The following is a 14,397-nucleotide window of genomic DNA, read 5'->3' on the forward strand; positions in this document are numbered from 1 at the left end:
TAATGTTTTGTCTCATGTGGCAGCCCAAACCAGACCAAGATTTTGATCTGGAGAATCCCGTCAATGACCCTCTCCTTGACGCACTTTCTCTTTTGGAGCTCCATGGACGCGAAATTCGTGAAGGCGTGGCCAATGCTAATGCGGGTTTGTCGGCGTTGTTCCCCTACTTCTTCCCGAAGAAAGAGGAACCTTCGACTTTCCTTGACCTTGCCAAGCTTTTCAATTCATCGGAAGATCTTGGATCGAAGATGCGCCATGAAAATATGAAGGTGGCTGTTGAAAATACTTGTTGCTACGGTTGCTGACAGCCAACGGACTCTCGACCTGGATGAAGGTTGGCGACACCGATCGGATAGAACAGTCGAGATGGAAGTCAACGATTAAGGCGGCCAAGCCCAATACGAAGAAAATCTTGGCGTATCTCGGGATCAAGCCAACTTCGACTCCTAGCTCCTCGAGGCCGGAGGTCTAGTTGCATGCCTCCTTGTTTCTTTTTCTATTTCTTTTGCTCTTGTCGCCATTTTAGCTTTGGCGACAATTACTCACTTAGTCCTCCTGGAGAACTTTCTTTTGTAATACCCATGTAAATTTTCTAGCAAGTAATGAAATTTCCCTTCGTGCTTTTCATTGATCCTGGGCCTTTCTTTTCCAGTTAATATTTGATAACTACTCGACTCCTCCTTGTTCCGCCGCTGCTTCACCTGCATCTTCCTTCTCGAAGAAAATACTAGTCGACCATAATCTCCTCGAGAGTTCATCAAGCGGACATTTGTCGGAAGATTTGCAAGAACTTCGACAACAACTTCAGTCTATGAAGAAACAAACTTTGGCCATGATGGAACAATCTCGAAAAGCCTCTGAAGGAGAAAAACTTGCTCTTCATCAAGCCGAAGAAGCTGTGGCTGCTAGGGATGCTGCTGTACTGGAAGCAAAGGGAGCCACAACCCGAGAAAATAGTATGCTTGAGCTAATGCTGGAAGCTAGCACAGATATGCTAGGTATGTTTTTGCTTTCTTTTGATGTCTCTTCTTTATCTTGCTGTGCCTTTCTTCCAATTTCTTGCCCTGTCGCTTTTAACAGGCTCAGTTCTTGATTCTGCTGCCGAAGATCAGAGAGTGAATGAGAGAACAAATCTTCTTGTTAATCTCTCCCTTAATCATGGGTGTTTGTTCTGGGCACTCTCGAACGAACCCAACAAATTGTTAGGTTCCAAGATCGTGCTTGCCAGGTGCGCGATTTTCTCAGCTTTTGCACGTCGACATTAACCCTTGTCTATAGGAATCTGTTTCCGCGAAACGAGGTTCCAAAAACTCTTCCCGAATTATTGGAGGTATTCAGAGATGCTCCTCGCATCCATAAGTCTCTTCTGGGGAAGTTCCTAGTCACTTTATATCGAAAGGCTGTGTCTATGGTTGGGAACAAGCACACTGTACGCTATGTGGACTCGGAGTAACAAAAACTGACACTAGACGATAAAGTAACACAAGATGATAGAATAAACTCAAACCCTAAAATACTAGATGGAAAGAAAAGATACGCAAAAACAACTACGAAAAGCAACTAAAACTTGAAATTAGTGCAATCTAAGGCTATGGCAAACCCTAACCCTAACTTTTTATGGCTTTTTCGGATAGGAAACACTCACAACTCAACTATGGGGTGGATTGTGGATGGCTTACCGAGGAAAACTAGAAATCTGATACCAAGATGATAAGGGGTGACCCGATCTTCTCAGTAAGCAACGGTGGTGATGATGATCACGGGGTGATGGCAGCGGAGAAACACGACGATGAAGTGAAGGATAACTTGTATGACGCAACGAGATCTCTCGATTGGTCCCTCGCCAACGCAAGAGCTCTCAACCCTGCAAGATATTCGCAACTCCACACACTTGCGCACGTAGCCGCCGACCACGAAGCGGTAAGTTGCAACCGTCTAATTCCCAATGGAATAGCAGATCACACAAGACTTTTTCAAGATCTACACAATATCAAGCAATATGGTGTAGGGATTCAATAGTTTTGCTAGAGCAAACAACTAAGAACTAGGGTTTATCTTAAACGTGGTCTAAAACAGCTAGGGAGGCGTCCTGGGCACTTATATAGGCGTCGGGACGACTTCGGTCGAAAAGATACAAAAATAACCGACCCGGAATAGATCCGGTCGAGACAGGACTCGGACGAATCCGGTCCGGAATCCGGTCAACCGGGTCGGGGACCGGATCGGCCGGTCTAGCGTCCGGTCAACCGGCGGCAACGGGAAACTTCGCAACTTTCCGGTTTTGCCCGTACGATGCATCCCATCCGGCTGGCGGCCGGTCAACCGGGCCGGGGACCGGCCGGCCGGTCCGGAGGCCGGTCTAACCGGGTGCTTGGACCGGCCTGGACATCGTCTTCTCCTCTCGCGCATGCCTCCCGCTCCTCCCTCGCGCGACCATGAGATATCTTCATGTCCGGCTCCATGTCCGGCTTCACGTCCATCTTGACGTCCGTCTTCATGTCCAGCTGCTCCTCTACTCCTCGTGCGACGCTCGTCTCCTCTTGATACCCGATGATACATAAGTAATAGGACTTAGGCAGGTATAAAGTTCTCATCAATCAAAGTACCGTTTAGAAACAAGTTCACTTGTTGTTTAAGTAGCTTCACACGAGCCCTTGTAATTGGTCCAATCCGAACTTCATTGGACTTGAGCTTCACAGCAGGTTCATCTTCATTTATCAATGACGGAGGTAGTGGTGTAGTAGGGATGTCCTCATCACGAGGGATTTTATAGGCGAAGAGGCGGCGCAAGGGGGTGCCTCGGGGACCCACACCATAGGCTGGCGCGCCCCCCTCTAGGCTGCGCCGCCCTGTAGTCTGGGGGCCCTGGGCCTCCTCTCCGTCTCCCCTTCGGTGTTCTGGTCCGTCTCGGTGAAATAAGATGGTTGGCTTTTGTTTCGTCGAATTCCGAGAATATTTCCCGAACAGCCTTTTTGGAACCAAAAACAGCAGAAAACAGGAACTGGCACTTCGGCATCTTGTTAATAGGTTAGTTCCGAAAAATGCATAAAATTATTATAAAGTGTGTGCAAAACATATAGGTATTGTCATAAAACTAGCATGGAACATCAGAAATTATAGATACGTTGGAAACGTATGAATGATCACGTGGAGACTCGAAGGAAAAGGCAGCTCGGCCTCCAGGGCATGATCTTTGGCAGGAGCAATGGCGATGGCTGGCCATGCGGCTCGGCGCTGCATTGACAGTGGCTTATAGAGGGATAATGTTGTCGGAATGAGTATGTAGCACAGGGGCAACCTGCCTCTCCATGATGATTTAATGAGCTTGTCGGCCTCGCTTCCCATCTCCCATCAAACAAATCAACCAAAATACGAGCTTGTACCTGAACTGCACCTTGAAGTGGTATAGATGAACATGGTCACCTAGAGCTCGCTCCCTCGCTGATTGTTTAAAGGCAGATCCAAAGAACCTGGTGCAGGAACCACAAGATCACAGGCTACCAGATCCATCAAGACAATACTGAAGTATGAAGTGTCATACGATCTGATACCTTTCCCAAGTCGCACGCCTAATTGAGAACAAGCAAGTGCGTGTGGGTAGGGAGGCTTCTCAGGCTATCCACGATACACACTTGTGGAGGGAGGGCTAGGCGCTGGCCAGAAGCACGGCTTGCGAATTGCGATTGGGCGAGGAGAAAACCATCCCGCACCGTCGGATCCGGGAAAGAGCTCCTCGTCGATCTCGTCCCTTGGTTTGTTACACTGTGAGACAAAACAGACCGACGAAAACCCTAGCCGTCATACTCTCATCTCAGTTTGCCTCGCTCCGTCACCTCCGCCCGCCGCCTCCGCCTCCTCTCACGCTTCCCTTCCCCTCGTAGGACCTCCGCTCGCGCTCTCCGCCAGTTCGACCACCGCTGCCCCGCTCTGCAAGGAGGATGACGCTAGAAGGAGGTGCGGCGACCCTATTCGAATCGGGGTGAAGCCAGGGCCGGGAAGGGACAGAGCGACCTACTCATCATGCAGTGGGGAGCCATTGGCCTGCAAGATGGAGCCGATGAAGTTGCAGTGGGCTTCAGGAAGGAGGTAAAGATGGCGGCATCATGGTCGACCTGTGACGTGCCTAGGTGCGGATCGAATGCATCCTCCCGCGCGGCTACCCGCGCCTGCCTCCTCCTCCGTCCTGCCCCATCGTGCCAAGGTCGCTGCGGCTCGGAGCAATTCCTCCCCAGCTCGCGCCTGGCGGACGTCACTGGTGTAAAAGGTTAATTAGCCTTTCGTTTTATTTTCGTAGATGGCATATGCTAACTGATTGAGATGCATTTTCTCTGCATATTTTGTTATTGATGTTGGATAAATTGAGAAACTAGACGAAGTTAGGAAAACAATGGTTCATCTTCCGAAATGGAATTTAACTCTTCACTTGTGCACTGCTTAGGTTGAAACTATTCCAAGGATTTAGTGATTTGTATGGAGATGTATGCAAAGAAGACAATGGTTCATGTGTGTATACTTGGATCACCCCTCCGGTTGCTACATGTCCCCAGCAAGGTACTTTCGTTCCCAATCCCTGCGTACTCTCCTTCTCATGTGCTTCTTGCTGGCTGCTGCGCTAGGCTCTTGTTTGTTGCGTGCTGCTTGTTGGGTCCATGCTTGTTTTCTGCCGGTGCCCACGCTGGACATTAACCTTTCAGGGATATGCCTCTACTTGCCACGAAGCCTCAGACTAGATCTAAGCATCATGAATTTGTCTGATAGATTACGACTGAATTTGTTTCTTTTGAGACTGCTTCGTTGTGACCATGAGTGGATGACGTCAAATACCTGCCATTTTTTTAATACTTTGGGAATCTATAAAAGTCTCTACAATACCATTTGGTGACCTGAATGCTTTTAGTAGATGATGCATGTTCCTTTTAATTCTTTCTTGTCAAACCAATTGTTCTGACCTTTTTTCTTTAAATGAATATCGTTATTTCAGTTGCTTATATGCATTCTGATCTTCAACTTTCAGCAAGTAATGATTTGTATCCTCAAACAGGTCGCTAGCATCGTGAATGGTTTAAGGTATACATGCTATCCAAATATGTTCGGATCTTAATAATTATGACCTACTCATCATCTATTGATATCTTTGCATATATGATATATGCAGGACAAACATGACTGATCTGAAGTGAATGGGAGATTAGCAGGCGTGTGTAATAACGAAATATCTTCTCACTGTCCGCTACCTAAAGAAGGTCACATCTGGATATTACATTTTTCAGTAGACGGGGATTCAGTTGCATTAGTTATACATGGTGCTGAGAAGGTTATGGAAATTTGCCTGAATGAAGATCTTGATTTATTTTGTGGAATTTAAGCACTTGTGGGGCTTGCCAAACATTTAACCATCCAATCCAAGTTGCATCTTGTAAGTGCCTTTCAGTTTTATATTTTTGCTTATGCGATTTACCATTGCTGATATGCACGCTTTGGGCATTCAAACTTTACCAAGTAGACTTGTTTGTAATTAACCAAATGTAGTTGGAGAGAACAACTGAACTATGCTTTACACCAGCAAGAAGTGTTCATAGTGCATATTTTACTTTGTTCTGTTCAGCTGTTCTGATTAATTCTATTCCAGGCAATACCATTTCCAGCTTTGATGTCCCTTTTATCAACCTCATACTCAGGACATGAAAATACCTCATCTTGTTCTGCAAGTATGAGTCTTTACCTCCTGAATCACTTCCTAATCGGTGGAGAGCGAATATGTTTTCATGAAAAGATCGTCCGCTAGACTTAAGCAAAGCGTCTGGTTCTGAAAATGAGAGAGATGAAGGGAATATAAAGTTCTAATAAGTAATAACTAATAAGAACCAGATCCTCGAGTCACGTAGGTCTGTGGATAACCATAATGGAAGTGAGGAAACATCTACGTCAGATTGTTCAGGCTCTCTTTATTATTTAACTGAAAATTGTTAATAGCTTCTCAAATTTAAGATTGAGATTTTGGAATCTAAACCCAGGTAAGTATGTCATGATTAGAGATTCAGTTGTAGTATATGTTTCAGTGTCGTGATAGCTAAGTGGTTGTAGCATTTTTCGAGCCATTAGTTTCCATTTTACCTTTTTAGAGATTGAATATTCAGAAACATTTTCACGTATTTTCGTTAAGATGGAAAATTCACAAATAGATACATGATTATAGGCCAAAGCACGTAGGTTCACTCATCTCAAGCTGCTTGATAACCTTATTTTATTGTTCATAGGATGTATACATGATTGTTGGAGAAATGAGCACACTAATGGTACAATCGCTGACGTCAGTGGAAAAAAATATGAACTTGCATATGCTCTGTTCTTGTAAGTTTTGGACGATTGATGGCCACTCAACTATTATACTATGCTTATGAGAAGAAACATATGGACACATGGTCTGACCTGTGTCCTGTCACCAAATCAAATTTTCCCTTTTGTTTCTGGCATAAATGTGTGGTGCTTGAAATTTGGACACACTACCTCCCTCTTGATATACTATGCTTCTGTCTACTGACTTGAATTTTTTTTCTTGCTATGACGTGCAAAGGACATCAGTATTTGACTTTATCTCTGTTGATGTATTACAGCTTCGACCAGGCTATATCAACATTGGGGCAGGGAAATAGGCTCTTAAGAACTTGAACGGGCTTGGTTTATCCTCCAACATATAGGTGAATCTGTCCCATGATGAAACCAAAGAAGGGGGTGTATTGGTGGAAGTCAGGCTGAATGAACTAAGATCCCAAATCAGTGGACGTGACCACACAATGGAACATTGTTCCATAACCTGGGGACGACCAACTCTTGTAATGTGCCTACATATTCGCAACCTTTTTAATCTTTCTAACATCTGTTTCAAAAAATGCTGGACAAGTTCATGATTAAGCTGTGAAGCTATCCATCATTGTTATCAAAGCCCTGTTGCTGAACCTGATGTATTTATATCTGATGCATGCTTCTGTGTTTTAAACTCATATCTGAACTGATATATGAACTCTAAACTTTTACTGATGAATGAACTAAGTTCATGATTAAGCTGTGAAGCTATCCATCATTGTAATCAAAGCCCTGTTGCTGAACCTGATGTATTTATATCTGATGCATGCTTCTGTGTTTTAAACTCATATCTGAACTGTTATTGATGCATGAACTCTGAATTGCAACTTTGCAAGGTTGGTCAGATAAGAGTGTTGAGACCGCTCACAAGTCTTTACGCGTCCAAAGATTTATTAGCAAAACAATAGCACCCTCTGGCTCACTATAATAACCGCTTTTGTTTGAACTCACGAGCTTCAGAAGATTTATTAGCAAAACAGTAGTACCCTGTGGCTCACTATAATAACTGCTTTTGTTTGATATTTGAACTGTTTCAGAAATGGATCCAACCTTCTAAGAAGCTGACGAGTAACCCAATCACAATTCTTGTGGATGGCTTCATAGGGAGAATAAATGAAAAATTATAGTTTCCCCTCTTTTATTTGTATCTTACAGTTCAGTACAATGACAGCATTTTGTATTTCCATTGTACCAAACCATGGAGTAAACTTGACCTGGAGATGATGGATGACTCTTGTCTAAATTTTGTAGTATTGGATTTTAGCAGCTCTAGCAGGTCTGTTTAGCTTTATTCTTTGAGGGTTAATTTCACTGCTTTTTTTCTTGCCTTATGGTTTTTGTTCATTCAAAATTCATGTTGTGTTTCTGCTTGGATGGAGTGATGTTGATTTTGTTACATTATTATGTCACATCCATTATTTGAATCACATCGGATTGCAAGCATACATGTAAAGAAACATGGAGTTATATGATTTGGATGCCCAGCTCCGGCGAGGAGGCGCCCCAAGGGGCGCCCCAGTTACTAGTAGATCTTCAATCCAATGCTTAAGTAGCATGTTATCAGGTGCACACAACAATGTTTAATTATTCTGGATTGGTCGCTTATATGCCATTGAATATTTGCGCCATCCAGTTGTTCCATTCAGCTATATTTTCTGTTTGGATCATATTTGAAATCTGCAGGAAAACAAGATTACTCACTAGAGTACTATATTGGCATATGCATCGTTCTTGGCTATCTTTATTCCCTTAAAAACTTGCCCATCACCTATTAGATATTATGTGTGCAATCTTCAGTTATATTTTATTTACCTGACACTGAACACACAATCATCATTCACTAACATTTTCTTTTTCTCTGGCTTTGTTCAGAATAGCCCGCTATGGGTTTTAGTATTATATTACAAAATCATGACCTTTGAGCAGAAACAAATATAAAACCAGAGGAGAGTCAGGAACCAAATATGGAGGTATCATGAAGGTGTGTTCACAATAAATACATCATTGGTCGGTTCCGTCTTTCTACCTATAATTTTCATTTGTCGATGTTATTCTTAGAGTAAAATGCATGGTACATCATGGAACTTGTCTGTATAAAGCAGTTCAGTCACTGTATTCAGTAAAGTTTAATTTACGGTCATGGAAGACGTTTTGTCGGCTCACGTACATCAAAGTAAGGATAATAAAAGAATAAGAGAATTTAAATCCAAGATTTATCTAAGAAACTATAAAAAAAACATCAAAGTTCTCAATCATTTCGCCAAATGTCCCAAATAATAATAAAGAGAGAACAATAAGAAAAAATAGATAATCCATAAAAATCCGTGTGTTGCATTTTTCTTATAGTTAGTTCACTTAGGAACCAATAGTAAACATCGAATTCTATAAACATAAAACTATGTAACTTTCATATTGTAGTGATGAAGAATATTAATAGGATGCTTTGGTAGTTTGAATAACCCAAACGATAATGATGTCCTCATCGGCAGAATGGTGTTGCCGTAAAAATGTTGGCACAACAATCCAGTTTTGCTTGGTTCCAAAACATAATTCCTTTTTCTATCATTTTTATTAAAAAAAGTTTCTTCATTTGCAGCTCATCCACGCCACCACATATTTTACATGCAAAATTAATTTGAAGAACCGTGGCAACGCACGGGCATTCAACTAGTTTACATAATACTGTTGTTACCCTTACCGGTTCACTAACTCGCAGGCAAACGTTTTCTCGTTCCGATCCGTCGCAAAGTTGGGCCGCGGACGCGACGAAATAAAAAGTTGGCCCGGTCTTTATTCTGGTTCTCTCGCACGTTCTAGGCTGGGATTCACGTTTTAGGCTAGCTGATTATGTAAACAAATAACGTACTGGGCGTAGCTTCCTTGGGAGGCTATCGAGCTTCTCAACAACTCCAGGCTGACTGGGCTCGATTGTAGACTCAGGTTTAGTCCCACCCTGCTTGGTTACATCTACTTTCACATGTTTATATACGTTGAAAAATTGCAGAGTATCATGAAGCCGACCAAAGAAATCATCAAGCGTCCCGAAAAAGGGGAAATCATCAAGAAAATGGGTGGGATTATTCTCGGCTATGAGCTAATCAAATGGGCCAGATTGTCGGTATTACAATGCATATGTAATTAATTTAAATGGGATAGAGTAATATGAATTTTCCTTGTTGTTTCATCGTAAACAATCTTCTTTTCTTACAAATTTTAGCAGGGTCAAGAAATATATTTTTTACGAAAACTATATGGTTGTTTTATGGATCATCTTTATGCATTATGTTTGATATCAAGGGAAGGCCTTTTTTGCATTATGTTCGATGAATAAATTAATCGTTGTTTTATCTCTCATAATATGCTTTTTTACAACTAATTTTCAATCTATCATTTATTGATGATCTCACATTCCACATATATAGTACTCTAGACATAAATAAAGTTCATAATAATAGTCTGGACATACATAGGAATCCCATATATAATAGTCTGGACATACATAGGAATCACAATCATAAACTAATGTATACCAACACACAGAATATGCTTTGTTGCACCTCATAGATTAATGTGTATAACCTCACAGAATGATTACATATAGCCAAAATCATCAATCAAGGAAGATCACTTTTATCGTCAGCATTTTTTTTTGCTTTCTTCTTGTTTGTGTTATTTTCTGATTGCCTTTTCAGTCTTTCACCTTTGTCTACTGATTTGTTGCTTCTTATTGGCAGATCTTTCAGTGGTTCCTGATGAGGCGGAGCTCCTTGTGCAGGTTGTGTTTTATGCTTCAATGTGTATTTCTCTTGAAGTTTTTGAATCTCCTCCAAGAACTCTTTGCTGTTGTCGGCATCTTTGCATACTTCTGCGCACAAGTCTGACACCTTGTTCATTACAATTGCATACCTCATTGATAGATGTGAGCTTTCACTACCAGCCCCTTCATCAATCATTCTTTTCTTGTGTTTGAGTAATTCAGTTTCTCTATATTCTTTGGTCCATCGCTTGTTGATGTAATGATCTGGGATTTGATTTATGTCAAACTGTGTGAAGAGTCGTAAAACATGACATGCCATCTCGTTCAAACTTCCCGCAGATGCAATCAAACCACTCTTTTGTTCTGTCAACTTCTACACGGAAAGACTGCTGATAGAATTCTTGCTCTTTGTAGCTGAAATTCTTCTTCAGGTTATAAATTTTGTTTTCTTCTATTACTTCAACCCCGAAGGCAGTTGAATTGTGCATTTCGTCTTGGAACTTGAAGAAAATTCCCCTAGTGTAGATCTTTCCAGTATGTTTTTCGACAAGGTTGTGGCCCCAATATATTGGCTCAAGACCAATCGATACAAATCTGTCATCATTTTCCGCTTCAATGATTGTTTCTTGAAACAACTCGTACTGGACAAGGAATGTTTCTAGTGTGTCCTTGTGCTTCACGTAATCCTTGAAGATGGAATTCATCCCTTCGCTGCGACCTGTTGTACGGATGAAAGGGCATAAAACATTTCGGAAGTACACAGGTACCCACTGTGATCTGCATTTCCACATTAAGGGCAAATGTTTGCTACTGGCTGCATCGTACTTCTCAATCATGGCATTCCACTTGCTTTCAAATTCTTTTTTTGTAAGGGAGTCCATGATTATCTTCCTCATCTCATCTTCCATCCCTTCCCTAGCAGCCATGAAACCTCCCATTTTGTCTGAACAATTGTTCATGATATGCCATAAAAAAATTGTGCCATATTGAAAACAGAACATCATCTATCGTAGATTTAATTGCCTTGTCCTGATCAGTCATAATAATCGATGGTTTCTTTCCGTCCATGACGTCCAAAAATGTTTCCAGAGCCCATTTGAAGGTTTCTGTTGTTTGATCTTTTAGTAGAGCCCATGCGAAAACAATTGTTCGCCCTTGGCCGTTGATGCCAATGAATGGGGCAAATGGCATGTTATATTTGTTTGTGGAGAAGGTGGTATCAAATGAAAGGAAATCGCCATACAGAGAATAATCCATTTTGGAGCGAGCATCGGTCCACAGAATGCTTTGGACTGTGTTGTCTTCATCAGTATCCATCTTCATCACAATTCCTTGGTTTTTTGCCTGTAGCTTCTCAACAAACTTGAGTGCATTAGCAATATCAGTGTTCTTATCTCTCTTCTCCTTCCGTTTTAGGTTCTGTATTTTCTTCTTGTTGAAGGAAAGAACTTTCCTGCTTCCTTTCAAGCGACGGAATATGCTCATAATCCTTCGCGGAGGAACCCTGCTGTCTTGAAATATCATGGACAAGTTCTTATCTTCCTCTGACATGTTTTGGTGGTTTGAAAAGAACTTATGCAAAGATGGTGTGTTCAGACAGTCATGGTTGTGTTCAAGATTGACTGATATGAATCTCCACTGTCCATTCTTCAATTGTATTGTAACATTCATGGGGCACTGTGTTCTTTGAACTACTGACCTTTTTCTTTTCCGCTGTGTAAGATTGGGAGCACGAGTTTTCCTTGCTAAGTAGCACTGGAAAGTGATCTTCTTGTTCTTGTAGTTCCGACCGTTGACCACACCGTATCCATGCAAGTAGCCATAAATATTGAGAAACCGCTTGGTCGCTTCCAATGTATAAAAGAGCATTCCAATTTCTGGTGGCCTCTCTTCACTAAGTTCTTCTCCAGTGGGAATGAATGTGTTTGAAGAGTCTTCAAATTTTGATATGTCTTCGTCGCTTTCACCATCCGGGAGTATTTTGGCCAATTGGTTAGAAGCATCATCATCATCACTTTCGTCTTGTGGAAAAAATAAGTAGTTAATTCTGGAATTTGTTTGAGGGAGTGAACTTTCATCCTGCAAGAAGATTTCTTATCTATTTTTTTCAAGTTACCTCTTCGATGCTTTTATCTTCTTCGTCACGAGATAGGAATTTCAGTACTACTTCTGGTGCTTTCATTATAGTTGTGTCATTAATAGCAAATTTTCCAGTCTGAGACATTTAGTAGTCATATTAGTAACTCTTTTATTTTTTCCTTGTAATAATTTTATTCTAATACTTTTGTAAGCAAGTTAATACCTCTGCATTTTGCTCCTTCTCTGGATCTTTTGTCGCTAAAGGAACAACTTCATGCAGAAATTTATCTCCTTCAAGAACAATACTCTGTACAACAAATAAGCATCCGTTTCAATTTTTTTCATAAAATGCATTTTATCTATGTATTTTGTAACCAATGAATGAACTAATTCATCCAGCATACCTGGTCAATATTTGGCCCCAATAATTTTCCATCTTCGAAAGGCACAATCTGATTGCATGTATCCTTAAGAACATGTGGAGACTGCAATTCTAAGGCAACCTACAGCAGGTAAAACATTTATTAATAAGTTTTTTGTACATGTTTCTCATGGAATTACAATTCCAGAAAAATAGAACTTCGTTAATTTTACCTTCGTCCTTTTTTCCATCTCGGCATGGACAACAAACTGATCAAACTGATCTAGAAGGTCATCATTTTTGGATTGAACTTTTTCCTGCGTCTCTTTCTGTACATCCTACATATTGTGTTAAATTTGTCAGATAAACCAATTATGAAGCCCAATTCATCTGTTTGTCACCTTTTTTCTGTTCCACCTCATTACCTTGTTATCCTTGGAAGAAAGTATGTTATCTCTCAGTTGTATTCCTTCATTTACAACCTGGATATGAAGAAAATAAGTAGCTGTATCTCTTTTTTTTAACGATTTGTACATGCATGGTTTCTTCATCTTTTACCTTCTTCAAGTTTGAGAGAATGATTTGTTTCTCCTGTGCGCCACTAGAGGATTTTCTTGGTTTAGTTTGAGGTTTCTTCGGAACCTGATCCAGATTTTTGCAATTTGCATATCAGGGGTAATAACTTTACAGAATAACTTCACATAATAACAAAGAAGAAACCATTAAATTTTCAGGGAATTTCACAAAATGACAAACAAGCAAGACGTTAATTTCCAAGAGAATCAGTGGCGATGGTTATCTCTTCCAAGGGGGATGTACTTTGATTTTTTGAATTTACCTTTGCTGAGCGAGATCCAATTTTCGGAGGTTGTTGCAGCACTTGAATATCATGTTGGATGTTCTTATCACGAGCTGCACCTCCGACTACTGGTATATTCTTTGATTTTGGGGGAGGTTTTGATCAGAGGGGAGGATCGGGCGGCGCTTCCGCCGACTTTGCCGCCGCATGATCCATTGTCGAACCCTCCCCCAATATCCTCTATATTTTTTTTCTGTGCGTATTTCTTTTTTCCTTTTAGTTCGGACAAGTCATTTATGTTAATTTAATGCCAGATATGCCCATGGTGGGGCACACATGCAAGACACATAAAGAAACTACTCGACCATGTCCAAATGTGGCACTAGTCATATTCCCTTATCTCTTCTTCTCCACCGATCTTCTCTGCCGCGCAATTCCTGCAGATCCCTCTCCTTTCCCAATCTCTTTTTCTTCAAGTTTTTCCAAAGTATTCGATGATTTCATCCGTGGCGACAACATTCTTCGTTAGTCCCAGGTTCCCCCCCCCCCCCCCCCCCCCCCGCCACCCCCTTTGCTTTTGATCAGAACCTCGTACTTCTAATCCATTCCATACTAAGGAACTGTAACTTTTTCTTTTTACCCAGATCTGCAACCTAGTGTTTTTCTTCGACTCTGTTCTGCAGCATAATTCATCTCGAATCTCTGCTTCAAGGTTAGTTTTTCGATTGAACAGTAGGTTCTGCAAGTGTAGGTGTTTACCACATGTTTTCTTCACATGCTAAACTGTCCATCTTTTTATATTTTTGCAATTTGCAGTTCTAGGTAATTAAATTTCTACTCTGTGCTATTATTGTTTTTTTTAGATGGATGAATCAGTAAGTAGAAAAAGAAAAAGGCAGACAAAGGGGAAATATGAGGTAAGTGAACAGGATTTTATGTTTGCACTTGACAAATAAATGATTATATCATTCATGTCCTTTTTAAGTTATTTTCTGAATTCTACAGAATGTCCTTGTTCTTTCATTCAACAAATTCTTC

The 14,397-nt window shown here is 41.1% G+C and overlaps 1 long non-coding RNA gene across 6 annotated transcripts; it reads left to right on the plus strand.

Annotated features, from left to right (window-relative positions):
- Window positions 1–3,838: 3,838 nt before the first annotated feature.
- Window positions 3,839–7,687, plus strand: LOC124668406. Of its 6 annotated transcripts, none has more exons than XR_006991679.1 (5): window positions 3,839–4,264; window positions 4,439–4,551; window positions 5,015–5,067; window positions 5,156–5,416; window positions 6,615–7,629. It is a non-coding gene; the product is annotated as an uncharacterized LOC124668406 (long non-coding RNA). The 6 variants fall into 6 exon arrangements; XR_006991681.1 differs by lacking the exon at window positions 3,839–4,264 and adding an exon at window positions 6,258–6,422 and having other exon boundaries at window positions 4,283–4,551; window positions 6,615–7,687; XR_006991683.1 differs by lacking the exon at window positions 3,839–4,264 and adding an exon at window positions 6,258–6,351 and having other exon boundaries at window positions 4,283–4,551; window positions 6,615–7,687.
- Window positions 7,688–14,397: the final 6,710 nt, after the last annotated feature.

The sequence above is a fragment of the Lolium rigidum genome, chromosome 6 (assembly GCF_022539505.1).
Source record: "Lolium rigidum isolate FL_2022 chromosome 6, APGP_CSIRO_Lrig_0.1, whole genome shotgun sequence".
NCBI lineage: Eukaryota > Viridiplantae > Streptophyta > Magnoliopsida > Poales > Poaceae > Lolium > Lolium rigidum.